This window comes from Lepidochelys olivacea, assembly GCF_965140295.1.
Source record: "Lepidochelys olivacea isolate rLepOli2 genome assembly, chromosome: 5".
Taxonomy (NCBI): domain Eukaryota; kingdom Metazoa; phylum Chordata; order Testudines; family Cheloniidae; genus Lepidochelys; species Lepidochelys olivacea.
Genome location: NC_140415.1, coordinates 27,157,023 through 27,169,028, shown reverse-complemented (window position 1 = coordinate 27,169,028; position 12,006 = coordinate 27,157,023). Strand labels below are relative to the sequence as shown.

Genomic DNA, 12,006 nt, shown 5'->3' with positions numbered 1-12,006 from the left:
AATTATATTTGATATTGAGATGGGGGAGTGAGAAAGAGTGCTTTTGCATAATACATCTTATACAAGCCACAAAACAGGTGTTCACTTTAGTCTGAACAAGAGAAGTATAATAATTTAAATTATAATAGGGAGTGTAAATGAAACATAATACTGTAACTTGGGAGACTGGAGACATTTCAGGAAGTTAGTATACTTACTTTGGTGACCTATAAGTGAATGGCTATATATCCCCCACTGCCAATTTTCAAGCCTTCCACCCACCCAATACCTCCCTACCTCAATCCCAGTTTTCCTTCCCATTCCTGGCATAGCCCCAATATAATTTTGTTTGGATGTTAAATATGAGCCACGTGCTAATATGCTAGTGGAATGCCTGATTCTGAAAAACCATAAATCTGTTAAGCCCTAATCAGTTGGACCTTCTTTTGGCTATAAGATAAATATAGGCTTTTCTCAATTACTTATTGAGAAACAGGTTTCACAGTACTGAGCCTCAATGAAGTGGCAGTTAATAGAGCCTCCTGAAATGTCCCTAATATAAATCTCATCCCACACATCACACAGACACAATAGTTTTAAAAAATGACACCTCTCCATGCTCTTACAGGTATGCAAGGTTAAATATACAACCATATTAAAGGTCAAAGCTCATTTTACATGTAGCAACTAGTAGGGATGTAAAGTTAAATTTCTTGACGTTCAGGAGCTCCATAATCCCTGTCACTTGCTATAACAAGTTACCAACGCAGTCAGTGTAGGCCTGTTAATAAACTGTTTATTTTTAAAAAACAATTCTTATTTGTTGCAATATCAGTTATTACTCAAATGCTACAGTAATTCTAAAACAAACACAGCTAATAGCAGAATTCAAGGTTAAAGGTAAGTGGCCTTTTCGTTTATTAATATTTACTGCATGTGTTTTGCCAGCCTTTAAAAACTTTGTAGTTAATGCAGTTCACCACTTTCTTCTGTCAAGTAAATGTATTATATAGCATGGTACTGGACACCAGCCAACAAAAACAAATCTTGAGACATTGTGGCTCATGCACTGATGGGAATTGCTACAATTCTAGCTTGTCAAACATGCACAGCTCACTTAAAAACACTGTGGCACGTGCTTCAGAGCAGGCAGAAGAAACTGCCATAAAACACAGCATTATAAATCTTCTGAAACAGTAAAATGTCTCCAAGCTCTGAACAGTCAAGTAACTTTACTATATCACTGGTGTATAAATCTACTTTACAACACATGACAAAAAATACTCATGTCGATTTTTTGGATCATACACTACCCTGAAAGACTAAAATACTGAATCCTAGGGACTAAATCATTATAAGTCTCCATACAAGTAGTCCCACTGAAGTCAGTTATGCAAATTGGGGAGAGGGATAGCTCAGTGGTTTGAGCATTGACCTGCTAAAACCAGGGTTGTGAGTTCAATCCTTGAGGGGGCCATTTAGGGATCTGGGGCAAAAATTGGGGATTGGTCCTGCTTTGAGCAGGGGGTTGGACTAGATGACCTCCTGAGGTCCCTTCCAACCCTATGATACTATGAAATAAGGACAGTTCAGATGACAGAACATTGCAGGCTTGGGCACTAAATATGTGAAGATAGTAGAATAAAATCCTCACATTATAAAGAATTTAATTAGTAACCACTGCATATATCCTAAGACTCAGAGTTAACTTGCCTTTTACACTTAGAATATAATTTAGAATTTTAGTAGATAGGTGTTTAGTGAGCAACCTAAACTAAGAAGGGATTAAAGCACAGGCACTTTAGTCCTGAAACCAAGGGACCATGCTCCTGAAGTCACATGATGAAGTCAGAATCTCAGCTTTCATTTAAAAAAAAATCCCAATATCCTAATTTTCTAGCCCACATGCCTGCAAAGAAAAGATTGAAAATGCGAATCGAGCATGAGAATGTGAGCCTGAGACCGCAGACAGTCGGAAACAATAGCTCTGAAAGGTATGCACTTCCCTATGAATCTCAATGGTGTGATAACTCTACAACCCACTGTTCTTGGGAACTCTGCCAACTCCATCCCAAAAAGCATAGGCAGGGGGAGAGTACAGGAGGCCTGACCCATGCAGATACAACCCAGGCCCCGGGCCATTGCCCCAGCTTCTCTGGAAGAGAATGGGGGCCATGGCACAGGGGCAGAGCAAGGCTATAAGGAGCCTCTCATCATGGTGTGTGTAGGGCCCTGGTGTCCTTTAATCCAGCCCTGCTCTAAAGTCCATCTAATTTTAAAATCAATAATTTTTTTTTAAAAATCCTGTTTTATTTTAACATTTAGTATTTGCAATGGCATCACTACATGGCAGCTGGTGCTTAGTTTCAACTACACCCAAGAGACAGTTGAGTTCAGGCTGGAAGTCATAACCACATTAATTAGCAGCAAGTTACAATCTCTCACTGCACTTAGGTGATTTTATTTCTTAGCAGAGAAGTAAAACAGAAGGAGGTAATTAGATTGACAGTACTTTGTAAAAACAAGCACAAAGTCCTGGATTAACCACTAGTACGGGCTATATAGAGATTCAGATTAACAGTTTTCTAGATTCAAAGTGAAACTACGGGTACAAATACAGTAATTAACAACTGAGTACAAAAATTAGTTTACAGCCAGATTTAACTGACTGTTTCTTGCTATGTTTAAAACTGAATAACCTCAAAGCATCATGGATTCTGAAGTTTTACGAAGTCTCTTAAACCCATTTCTCAGCTCTTCAGTGTGAGAGTTGGTGATGTTTTCTTTAAAGTACTCCTCTTTCATAATACATAAAAAGAATTCCTATTGATGACAAACAATAATTCTGAAATATACAATGCTGCTTTGTGCAAAAGTTCTTTATATAAGAAAAGGATTCCTATAATAGCTCAATCTCTGATAAGTACATCTACAGGACATCACATGCTCAAGTACTGGATACAGGCCCAAGACCCTTTGCTAATTTTTAGCTACAACATTGAGTCAAAACTACATTTAAAGATCCTGAACGTATCCAAACCAAATCCTGAGTCTGATCATCCGCTTTCTGCAGAGGTGGGGGCGATGGGGTCTCAGCACCTTCTGCAGAAAGATGCATGGAGATCCGTGAATGAGGGAAGAAGGAAGACCTAGGGATTCACATCATCTCCCCAACTCCTATCCATTCAACAAACAAAAGTAGATCCAAAACTCAAGCAACCAGATTTACAGAAGATGATGGCGTGTGTGCACTACAGCTGAAAAAACTACCAACAAAGAACAATTAGTAAGACAGCTTTAGGCTACATTAATCAAGACTTGCTACTGAGAAACAAATGATTAATTATGGGGAAGTAGCCGTTTATTCAGTTAAGGCTATGATTTAATCATGGGTATTTTTAGTAAAAGTCATGGACAGGTCACGGGCAAGAAACAAAAAATCATGGCCCATGATCTGTCCATGACTTATACCATAAATACCCCTGATTGAATCTTGGGGGGGAGGGGGGGTGTACCTCTACCAGGTGAGGGGAGGGAATCCCGCAGCAACCAGCAGCTGAGGAGGGAGCCCCAAGGTAGCCCACGGCAGCAGCTGGGGGTGGTGGGGGAGGAGTCCTGGGGGGCCTGTGGCACCAGCTGCTGTGGGGAAGCCCCAGGTGGCTGGTGGCTGCTCCAGTCGCTGCCATGAGGGGAACCCCAGGGGTCCAGTGGCTGCTCTGGCCACCGCTGTGGAGGGAAGCCCCAGGGGGCCATCAGCTGCCATGAGGGAAGCCCTGGAGGAGCCATCAGCTGCTCTGGCCACTGCTGTGGAGGAGCCCATGTTAGATCATATTAAAGAAGTTCTGTATTAAAATCACAAATGAGTTTGATTCCCCATAGTTTAAATTCCAGAGTATTACTAATTAAGAGGGAGGTCTCTTGGTTTTTGGCTGCTAATTGTGTTAGTACATCCTAAGACAGAGTCTGTTCTCAAACAAATACTTTGTAACAACAGAAACAGCACACAGAGACTCCCTGCCTTTTGTTGTATTTATCTCGCTTTGTTAACAACTGTGATTAAAATAGAGATAGAGGATGTATGTGGATGGCTGCTTGGTGTGGATAATAAATGAATGATCAGAGAGGTGCCAGACTAAGAATCCAGTGTCCATCGGCCGAAGAAGGCGTCAAGTGGAAACAATCAGAGAACCCCCAGAGGGCAGACTGGAATCCACCCAAAAGCCTCAAGGATGCTAATTATAGACCTGTCTTTAATAAACTGTGATTGTAAAGTTTTGGCCAAGGTTCTGACGAAACAGCTGGAAAGCTTATTACCAAATAATATTCATGAGAGCCAGGTATGGAAGGAAAGGTTATTAGTAAATTACCTAAATAAAATTCTTCATCTATTCTAAGACTTTAAATGGTACAGAGACAGTTTAGACAGAACCAAATATTTGATAAGGCTCAAAAGGTGGCATCTGTATGACATGAAGCATGTAGCAAATGTTCTGATTTTAGTTTTATTGTTTTTCAGTACTTCAGTACACATGGAGCTAAGCATGAATATGCACAATAAATAAATCATCCGTCCCTAAAGCATTCCTACAGATTTAAAGCTATGATGCCGTTCATGTTATGTTATAAAAAGAAAAGGAGTACTTGTGGCACCTTAGAGACTAACCAATTTATTTGAGCATAAGCTTTCGTGAGCTACAGCTCACTTCATCGGATGCATACTGTGGAAACTGCAGAAGACATTATATACACAGAGACCATGAAACAATACCTCCTCCCATCCCACTCTCCTGCTGGTAATAGCTTATCTAAACTGATCACTCTCCTTACAATGTGTATGATAATCAAGGTGGGCCACTTCCAGCACAAATCCAGGTTTTCTCACCCCCCACCCCCCCTCCAAAAACCACACACACAAACTCACTCTCCTGCTGGTAATAGCTTATCCAAAGTGACCACTCTCCTTACAGTGTGTATGAAAATCAAGATGGGCCATTTCCAGCACAAATCCAGCAAGAGAGTGAGTTTGTGTGTGTATGGGGGTGGGGGGGTGAGAAAACCTGGATTTGTGATGGAAATGGCCCACCTTGATTATCATGCACATTGTAGGGAGAGTGGTCACTTTGGATGGGCTATTACCAGCAGGAGAGTGAGTTTGTGTGTGTGTGTGTGGGGGGGGGTGGCGGAGGTGAGAAAACCTGGATTTGTGCTGGAAATGGCCCAACTTGATTATCATACACATTGTAAGGAGAGTGATCAGTTTAGATAAGCTATTACCAGCAGGAGAGTGGGATGGGAGGAGGTATTGTTTCATGGTCTCTGTGTATATAATGTCTTCTGCAGTTTCCACAGTATGCATCCGATGAAGTGAGCTGTAGCTCACGAAAGCTTATGCTCAAATAAATTGATTAGTCTCTAAGGTGCCACAAGTACTCCTTTTCTTTTTGCGAATACAGACTAACACGCTGTTACTCTGAAACATGTTATGTTTTTCAGAAACAAAAATATTAATTAATTGATCGATATTCACATTCTACAGTTCCCAATTATATTTAATGTGTACATTTTTGACTTGAGAGGCAAGGGAGAAGAAAAGCAGGAAAGGAAAATCTAGGGAAGCATACCAACAAAACACAACAAATATTTAGTAAATGTGCTCCTAATTTCTACGGTCTTATATGCAGAACTATTAATCAAACTGCAGTTTTTATGACTTCAAGCCTTTTGTTATCAGAAGAGTCCAATTCATTTTATTCAATCATTGAATTTCATTAACCAATTTTGAATCTTTAAGCTTTAATGTTTTATTTTTGAGACACTCTCTTCATCTTGACCTGCTCTCTTCCTTTGGACTGCTTGGCTAGGCTAACACCTGGAAAAATTAAAAATGTTCCCTTCAATTGTCATTTTCTTTATTTCTGGTTGCTGCTAAAATTCTGCCTGTGATCTGAAATTGTAGACATAATTGTATTTCCTATTTTGTTCATTCTAGTTGATATTCTGTCAGGAATTCAATGGCATTTAACTACATGCATATATCATCCTGATAACACAGAAATATTATTTAATCTAACATGAAGGTAATAATTTGTTCCAGGATAGCTGTGGGATCAAGTTTTTCACTACTTGCAGAAACTCCAGAGATTTAGATATTTTTGGCCCAGATTGGGCTCTCCACACATTTTTTTTTGTATAGGTACAGCCTTTAGCACAATGGGGCCACAATCCTGACTGGGACTTCTGGGTAGTACTGAAATATAAACAGTAAATAAATAAAATATTCCTGTCAGTAATAATAGTATACCATATTATACAAACAATATTTTAAATTATTTCCTCCCATTGAGAAGGTCAGAGTTATTTTCTCACATTGCTTTCCAGCCTAATCAGTCACTGCTTCCCCATCCTACATCCACCCAGAGAATTAAGTTTTGCATAGAATCATAGAATATCAGGGCTGGACGGGACCTCAGGAGGTCATCTAGTCCAACCCCCACTCAAAGCAGGACCAATCCCCAACTAAATCATCCCAGCCAGGACTTTGTCAAGCCTGACCTTAAAAACCTCTAAGGAAGGAGATTTCACCACCTCCCTAGGTAACCCATTCCAGTGCTTCATCACCCTCCTAGTGAAAAAGTTTTTCCTAATATGCAGCCTAAACTTCCCCCACTGCAACTTGAGACCATTACTCCTTGTTCTGTCATCTGGTACCACTGAGAACAGTCTAGATCCATCCTCTTTGGAACCCCCTTTCAGGTAGTTGAAAGCAGCTATCAAATCTCCCCCTCATTCTTCTCTTCTGCAGAGTAAATAATCCCAGTTCCCTCAGCCTCTCCTCATAACTCATGGGTTCCAGTCCCCTAATCATTTTTGTTGGCCTCCGCTGGACTCTTTCCAATTTTTCCACATCCTTCTTGTAGTGTGGGGCCCAAAACTGGACACAGTACTCCAGATGAGGCCTCACCAATGTCGAATAGAGGGGAATTATCATGTCCCTCGATCTGCTGGCAATGCTCCTACTTACTTACACAGGCCAAAATACTGTTAGCCTTCTTGGCAACAAGGGCAAACTGTTGACTCATATCCAGCTTCTCGTCCACCGTAACCCCTAGGTCCTTTTCTGCAGAACTTCTGCCTAGGTGCTCGGTCCCTAGTCTGTAGCGGTGCATGGGATTCTTCCATCCTAACTGCAGGACTCTGCACTTGTCCTTGTTGAACCTCTTCAGATTTCTTTTGGACCAATCCTCTAATTTGTCTAGGTCCCTCTGTATCCTATCCCTACCCTCCAGCATATCTACCACTCCTCCCAGTTTAGTGTCATCTGCAAACTTGCTGAGGGTGCAATCCACGCCATCTTCCAGATCATTAATGAAGATATTGAACAGAACTTGCCCCAGGACTGACCTTTCTGGCACTCCACTTGATACCAGCTGCCAACTAGACATGGAGCCATTGATCACTACCCATTGAGCCCGATGATCTAGCCAGCTTTCTATCCACCTTACAGTCCATTCATCCAGCCCATACTTCTTTAACTTGCTGGCAAGAATACTGTGGGAGACAGTGTCAAAAACTTTGCTAAAGTCAAGGAATAACATATATACTGCCTTCCCCTCATCCACAGAGCCGGTTATCTCGTCATAGAAGGCAATTAGGTTAGTCAGGCATGACTTGCCCTTGGTGAATCCATGCTGACTGTTCCTGATCACTTTCCTCTCATCTAAGTGATTCAAAATTGATTCCTTGAGGACCTGCTCCATGATTTTTCCAGGGACTGAGGTGAGGCTGACTGGCCTGTAGTTCCCTGGATCCTTCTTCTTCCTTTTTTTAAAGATGGGCACTACATTAAGCCTTTTTCCAGTCATCCGGGACCTCCCCCGATCGCCATGAGTTGTAGATAAAGTCTCATATATTTGTCTTCCAAAGATGACATTTTGTATGAAGCCCATTTGTTTTCATATGTAGCACCCTCACAAGCTTTTGATAGCAGAAGGAAGGAAGGAAGGAAGGAAGGAAGTTGGCTACCACATTGAGGTATGCACTGGTGGAGCGAGTCTTCCAAAACTCCTTTTTCTTCTTCACCTTTGCCATGACCTCTTGTCTTTCAAGTATGGCTCATACAGTTGCTACAAACCTTCAAAATTTATTCTAATCAAGCTTATTGGATTTTTATGCTCAGGAGACTTTACCTTATTCCAACCTTATCAAGGAAGTAAGCAACATTTTATTATAAACCCTTTGAGAGAAAGTAAGGACAAAAAGAATCAGTTCACTTCTTACAGGGGAAACAGACTGGATTGTCATTACTCCTGAGGGAAGTCCGCACAAAAAATTAAAAATTCTGCACCAAAAAAACCCTAAAAATTTTGTGCACAATATTTTAAAATTCTGCATATTTTAGTTGTCAAAATAACACAATATAATCACCACCACTTTTAATTATTTGCTGACAAGTATTTTGAAATAAATTGTCAAAATAATTCAAAATGGTGTGATTATATTGTTATTGTATTACTGTAATTTTGACAAATAAAATGTGCAGAATGTTGCAGAATTTTTAAAAATTTTAGGTGCAGAATTACCTCAAGAGTACCAGGGTTCTGTGTGTTTAAATCTAGGTGCAAGCAGCGTGTTGTGTGGATCTGGATGCACAGGAGCTCGTGGGGGGGTTCTGGGTGCACGGGGAATGGGACTCTGCAGGGGAATCCAGGTGAAGGTGATTAGGGCTCAGCAGGGGCATGGGAGGTCTGGGTGTGGAGAGCTCAAGCGAGTGGTCTGGGTGCTGAGGGAGTGGGGGGTCAGGATGCAGCTTGTTGGGCCTCAGTGGAGTGGGGGTCCAGGTGTGGGGAGCTCCCGATGCAGGAGTGAGGCTCAGGGTGGGGCTTTGGGTGTGGGGGACTCCCAATACAGAAGGGGCTCAGTGTGGGGTTCCGGGTGCAGAGGGGGAAGGCTTGGCAGGGGGATTTGGGTGCAAGGGGGCGTCCAGATGTACAGGGGTTGGGTGGACAGGGGGAGCAGTTCCCCATACAGTGACCCATCCCCCCATGGCTGAGGAGCAATAGGGCCAGGAAATGGGGGGAGGGATCATTGTACAGGGAGCTGCTCCCTCTGTCTGCCCAACCCCTGTGCATCTGGACGTCCCCTCGCACCCAAATCTCCCTGCCGAGCCTTCCCCACCCCACCGAGCCTCACCCCATGCACCCAGACACCCCTTCCAAGACCCACCACACCCACAGTGGAGAGCTTCCTGTAGCCAGGGGAGGTTTTGGGGGTTGATCTGACCTCTGCTCCATTTAGGGAAGGTGGAGGGGAAACTCCATCTCCGTCATCGTCCTCCTCCTCTTCCCTCCCACTGCCCAGCCCAGCTGGGAATAAGGTCCTTGGCGGCTGGGCATCCCTAGACCCTGCCCTTCCCCCCCTCGTGGTGACTTACCTCTCCCCCAGCTTCCTGAACAGATGCACCCATGCTGCCGGGGAAGGGTGAGTGAGCACTGGTGCAGCTTCTATGCTTCCCACATAAACCATTTTTTGGCGGGAAAGCAAAGAGCATCTGCGGGGGAACATGTTTCAGGAGTATGTAATGCATTTGAATGTACTATGGTAGCTTAAACCCTAACCACCTCTACCACCAAAACAAAAAAACGGAGTGCAAGGCTGTATTTATGAGTATAAGATGAGTCAATGTACCAATAAGATATAGTGAAATGGCTGACTACAGGAAGAACATAGCTCCATTAGATGTATCAGATTAAAAATGGCAGTCAGCATCCCACTATTAAGGTAAACTGGAATATGTAAGAGATGTTTCTTTTGCATTGTCATGTGTTCATAATGAATCACTGGAAAAAAATTGGTAATTGAGGGTTAATACTGGGAATTGACAAGGAATAGGCAAAACACTGGATTTTCACTCAGCTCTACTTATTACAGCAACAGTATATTTGAGTTGTTTCCCTTTGTTTAGGTTTCCTTATTATGATAAAACATGTTTATTAAAATTTAAATGAAGTATCTATGAAATGATTTGAAAGTTATTGATGAGGTAATGTGACAGCTACACTTGAAGTCAGATATGAGCCAGAGAGCTCATGTGTGGCTTCCTATCAGCTGCCACCATCCTAATTTTTTAGGGAACAGCCTTATTCCACTATATTCCTTTAAACTTGCCAATGGCCTTAAAATCTTAACTGAATGAAAAAGGGTGCAAAATCAGCCCACTCTCTCCCATTTTGCTTTCAGCTAGATGCAGAGCAAAACAGGTGAAATCTTCCAATGGTCCAGCAACCAGAGAAAGTCAACCCCACTGGAGGAGAGTGAGGACTTGTTGTCTACAATGGCAGAAATGTTAAAAGTAGTCTGTGAAAACAGCAAAAAGCTAGAGGAATAACAGTTATAAAACAAACTCTCAGCAGGACCCATTTGACAGTACAACATGATGTTCGTAATTCATAGATAAAGTCTCCAAGGCTGAGCACAGGATTAGTGATTTAGGAGATCAAATTAAACTATAATAGTATGCAACAACTACAGCAGATAAAAGTACCAACAACTTTAGAGTTTATTAAAGCTTCCTGCTAATCTTCATGGTCTCCATTTGAAAGGTCAAATATTCAGCTCAAGAGGTACTTGAAACTGACTGGGGATAAAAAAACACCATAATCCTGTTTCAGGTTCTGTTTTGATCCTATAAGATAAAACAGTGACAGCAGGAGTTGCTGATAAAAAATATTTTTCATTAAAAAAGCAAAACTTCTCTTTCAAAAGTGCCAACTGCTTTCTGCCTCAGTGGCCATGACGATATGTGCTGGGGTCTGTTTGAATTGTGTCATTTTGATTTGCTGTTCTTGGCCACCTGTACAGCGAGATAAGTGGCCTGTCAGCACAAGAGATACTGAAATGCATAAAAAGATATTTTGACAGTAGTAGTCAGGCTTCATAATTTCAGGCCACCATAACAGCAACCAAGTGGGCTCTCTTGACGGTATGTTTGTCTAAACTATAATTTTTATGTCAGCACTGCTGTTGGAACACCTGTCTGTCAACATCATGGTAAGTATCCAGGTAGCAAATGTATTTAACGCACCTATGTAGTCTAACATAAATCATATCTTTAAATTTTCAATAAACTGTAATTTCATGGTGAAGAACTGTTTATTTTTATTGACTTTAATGCAGTACCATCTATTGTCTTTAAAACATTTAAAATATAATTAAGTAATATTATTTAAGAAAGTCCCTCTTGCTGCTTATTTGCATAATTTTTTAAAGATACAATAAATTAATTAACATTAACTTTGTCTGACACAGAGGTTTAGTAGTTATATGGAGTTGCATTTACATTTAAGGGGTCCAGTCAGGAGTTACAAAACTAATAACATTTAAAAACATGCACCCTTACCTATGACCCTACAAATAGCTGAAGATAAAAAGTTAAGTTTTGAAAAAGTTTGGTTTTACAACATATAAATGTTGTGTCTATTGACCTAATAGTGACAATTTGTCATTACATATCTTATGATATTTTTTAATTAATAGCAGGGATGTTAATCTCAGTGTCCTGGACAAACTGTAGATTTGGAAAATACATTCTGCTCTCCTAATTTTCCCCTGAATTTAACGAGTAGAAACAATATTCATCACTTCTATCCCTGTCTTAAATTATTACATAGCATTGCTATGTTCTGTTAAACTGTTGACATGTTTCACCAATGGACATAAAAATAAAGAGAATGGTACAAATTTTCTACCTTCAGTTATGCCCTAACCGCTTCAGTGGGGTTGCACAGACTCAGTAGAGGGCAGAATAGAACCTGGTGTCCAAAAAAAATTCAATACAAAAATGCTGAAAAATATGAGTAAAATTTCAAAGCAACAGGTTTGGATTTAGCCACAAACATTCCAATAAAAAGAATGGGAGTCAAACCAATGAAAACTCTGAGAAACACTTTGAAGTCAGGAATTTGGGGTGAAATTTGAATGATCAAAATGTAGGAAGTTTAAAAAAAAACAACAACCTAATTCACACTTCTT

The 12,006-nt window shown here is 41.0% G+C and overlaps 1 protein-coding gene across 2 annotated transcripts in view; it reads right to left on the bottom strand.

Moving 5' to 3' along the window:
* Positions 1 to 12,006, bottom strand: part of WDR70 (WD repeat domain 70) — a 272,758-nt gene that overhangs the window by 24,138 nt on the left and 236,614 nt on the right. The gene's annotated exons all lie outside the window — the stretch shown is intronic.